The following is a 4,462-nucleotide window of genomic DNA, read 5'->3' on the forward strand; positions in this document are numbered from 1 at the left end:
CGTTTGTTGCTCCTTAAAAACCAACACACACTCCTTCCCATATTGTTCTCATTTGGTGTGCCTGCCAAAGACATCAAAGACTGATAAGTTCATTGGCTTAAGCTTGCAGTTGGCTGCCCTTGGTTTCTGGACGTGACTCTTCAGCAGTCTTTTAACCTGTTTGTCTACTTTTTTAAAAGGACAAAGGCAAGAATGTATGAGGTGCTGTCGGGTGGTGGTAGCCCTGTGGCGGGGCGTGGGGGCAGCCTTTCCTAGCGCTGCTGCCTGATGATCTTTTAGAGTAGAGATGCTGACAGCTAGACAGGGAGACTTGTGCATGTGAAGCACATGATCTGCCACTGAGCTACACGTGGTCTCAACTCAGCTTGGGAATACAGATGTCCAGTCCAATCTTTACTGATTCCTGAAGTCACTGTCATATGAATTGTTGGGGGCTTGATTGTGTCGGAATAGGAACATAAGAAGAGCCATGCTGGATTTATTTATTTATTTATTTCATTTATTGCATTTCTATCCCGCCTTTTTTCCTCCTTAAGGAACCCAAGGCGGCGTACATAGTCCTCCTCCCCCTCTTCCATTTTATCCTCACAACAACAACCCTGCGAGGTGGGTTGGGCTGAGAGTCTGTGACTGGCCCAAAGTCACCCAGTGAGCTTCTGTGGCTGAGTGGGGACTAGAACCCGGATCTCCCAGCTCCCAGGCCAACACTCTTGCCACTACACCACATTGTCTCTCTAGTCCAGCATTCTGTTCACACAGTGGCCAACCAGCCATGCACAGGAAACCCACAAACAGGACATGAGTGTAACAGCACCCTCCTGCCCATGTTCCCCAGCAACTGGTGTACATAGGCATACTGATACTGGAGGTAGCATAGAGCCATCAGGCTAGTAGCCATTTATAGCCTTCTCCTCCAAGAATTTTTAAAGCCATCCAAATTGGTGGCCATCACTACATCTTGTGGAAGTGAATTCCATAGTTTAATTATGTGCTGTGTGAAGTACTTTCTTTTATCTGCCCTGAATCTCCAACCGATCAGCTTTATGGGATGACCTCGGGTTCTAGCATTATGAGAGAGGGAGAAAAATGTCTCCCTATCCACTTTCTCCATACCATGCATAATTTGTACACCTCTGTCATGTCTCCCCAGACTTGCCTCTTTTTAAAGCTAAGCAGTCCCAGGTGTTGTAACCTTTCCTCACAGGAGGGTTGTTCCAGCCCCTTGATCATTTTAGGAATATCTGAGTCTACGCTGCCACTCCCTCTAATTCCATAAAGCAGCCTTCCCCAACCTGGTGCCCTCCAGATGTGTTAGTCTACAACTCCCAGCATCCCCCATCCAGCTCATCTGGAGGGCACCAGGTTAGGGAAGGCCGCTGTAAAGCAATGGAGGAATCTTTTTACAATTAGGATCAAGCATATGGTTAGGAATATGGCAGGATTAAGGCAGAAGCAAACATGCAGACCTTAATAGAACTGAATAGACAGCCTTTCCCCCCTGTTTTCTAGGAATACAAGATTACAAATTTGTCTTAGTACTTTTGGCCAGAAGTCAACCTGCCTTCCTTTCATTGATCTCCCACTTTACCTCTCTCTGAGTGCTGTTTCTCCACAGGGTTCTTCCTACTTTCACAGAGGTAGCTGCGCTCTATGTGTTTTCTGCTTGAAAACTTGTCCTAAATTGTTTAACTATTGCTACACATAGAGATGTGAAGATCCAGTCAAAAGTAATGGCAGTCTTCTTTAAAACTTTTCATAGCTTAGTTAGAAAAAATGGGAAAGGGAGACAACTAAAAAAAAAACCCCTGCCCCATCTCAAATGTAAATGTAAAGTTTGCCTGTCTGGCTGCTGCTGTTTTAACAATGTTCATTTTTAATCTGCACATTTGCCCTAAAACAATGTCTAAAAACTCAGAACATGTTTACAAGTCTTGAAGGGAATGGCACTTAAGTGTTTAACTGCAAATTAAATAAATGAGGTGGGGGAGATGGCAAATCCTACACACTTACCTGCGAGTAAATCCCACTAAGTGTATGGAATTTGAGTAGAAATGCACAGAATTGCACTGTAATGCAACTTATCTAGTTCTGCTTCCTCCATGCCAGCTTCAACCATTCCATGATGGAGGGAGTTTGGTTTACAATTCCTAAATTATAAAGATGTTTACAATTCCTAAAAAAAATAAAAAATAAACTTTCAGAAGATCTAAGGCAGGGGTGGACAACATGTGGCCCTTCAGATGTTTACAATTCCCATCTTCCCTCACCATTAGCTATACTGGCTAGGGCTAAGGTGTGGGCAAGGCTAGGCACTAGTGTGTCCTTATTAGATGGGCTCTCTCCTTTATTGGCATGAAGGGCTACTCTACATGCGTTTTTTATTGTGGGCTCATGGTTGGTCACTCATGGTAGTTTGTGGTTCCTTTACATGACGTTGTCAAACTCCAGGACATCTCCTGTGCTTTCTAACCATTATCACAACTTTTTTCTTAATGGGGAAAATGCGGTATTTAATGTTAATGATGCTCCAGCTGCTTGTGTATTCCTGCAATTCCACAGCGCCATCTAGTGGTTGTATAATTAAACATATAGAACTTGCAGGCAAAGGAAATCTCTGGAAAAAAGTATGTGTAAAGGAGCTGATTTTAATGCTGCAAAGAATCCAGAAGCAGAATCCCTGGTAATGGTACAGGATAAAAACTTGATGTAGAGAAGCCCACATAGGGTTGCACTGTAAATATATAAACAGAGATAAAAAAGAAAAAAAAGAAACACCTCTATTTTTGTGAGCTAATGATAGTTTCACATTTTGTGTATCTGTCATTTCTATTTCAGGGATGGGCAACTTGAAGCTATCCAGATGTTGTTGAGCTCCACCTCCCATAATCCCTAGGCTGGTGGGAATTGAAGTTCAAAATCTGGAGGGCTACAGGTGCCTCACCACTTATTTATTTAAAGCCATGAAAGAAATGGGCCCACAGGGAGAGACAAGGAGAAGGAAAATCAGTTAGAAGAAAACAGGATGAAAAATAGAATTTTATAATATTGAACCAAAAATAACCTGGAAGCAAAACACAGATGAAGAAAATACCCTCCTACACAGGACATTTTCTTTTGTTCCTTGATCATGGGGGATCTAAGCTAACACAGGAAAGCAAGCATCTTTGCTGATCTCCTTTAGCACTCTTGCACCCACAGGGCGATTGAGTTCCATAGCCCCTGTGGCAATGGGCCAGGTCTAGCGGAGTGATGAACAGATGAGTGATGATGACTTTGCTTGCCACAACTCCCTCTCTTGGCTCTCTCACACAGGGCAGTTGGTTTTACATAGACCACAATACAGTTCTTTGTCACATCCTACTAGTTGCATTCTCAATGGGTGATTCATGTCCCCATCTGCAAAAAAAAAATATCCAGCTGGTACAGTGAAGCCTGGATGAGCACTGCATAGATGTACATCCAGGTGTAGATGCAAATCCCGTCTCTGCACTGGCTAAGTGAATGGAATCTTGCTTTCACTCAAGCTCTCTTCTACTGGATTGGCAAGACAGGTTGCTTTCGGGATTTTTTGGTAACCAATTAGTTTGGTTTGTAGCATGCGGGCACGGTGAATGTTGTCACACATACACTACATTGGTGTATGCTGTATTAAAATAAATTCCTGTCGTATTGTTATGGTACTTTGGACATAAAGTTCCCAACTCTATGTGTGCAATCATGCTTTTCTTTCTTTTTTTTCTCTTTTCCAGACAGCACTTTTTCTTATATTATTTCTAAGTTCAACAGCTGTTTTTATCATGCTGTCCAAATATCCACAAATTTTACTCTCTTAAGTACAACAATTACTATTCATTCAATCCAACTTTTAAATTAGACGTGTTGGGCCTAGTATGATCATATAATTGTGAATAAGGAATGATTCCAGGCATCTTCTGTGTTAACACTTATGTTCTGCCTGATGCCACCAAATTAAAACAGGGACACTGTGATGTTCCTGCCCTGGGTTCTACCTTCTCCAAGCTTCAGCCCCCTTTTCTCTCTGGGTTAAAGAGATACCCAATATGTTTAATTGGTTCCCACTACCCCATACAGGAGAAGTAACCTGGAAATAGGTAACGAGAAAATAGGAAGCACAATAAGACAAACTAATATGTGGGATTTTGTAGTTATAATAAAACAAATAAAAATTATCTAATAAAAGAAGAGTTATATATAATTATTAATCAGGTACTACCCACCTATTCTGCCTCTTTTAAATCTCATTCCCCAAACCCCATTGACTAGATGTAGCTTCCTCAATCCTTAAGACACTATCTGACTTCTGTTACTTCTTTCCTTATATAACCTCAGAATACACACACACACACACACACACACACCAGCCCCTCCTACCTTTCGCTCCCTCCCTAACACTATTAACCCTATCTTACCTGGGTCACATTTATCAATGCAAACACAAACA

Source organism: Heloderma suspectum, chromosome 5, assembly GCF_057233095.1.
Source record: "Heloderma suspectum isolate Gila_16-S chromosome 5, 16-S_ref, whole genome shotgun sequence".
In the NCBI taxonomy this organism is placed as follows: domain Eukaryota; kingdom Metazoa; phylum Chordata; class Lepidosauria; order Squamata; family Helodermatidae; genus Heloderma; species Heloderma suspectum.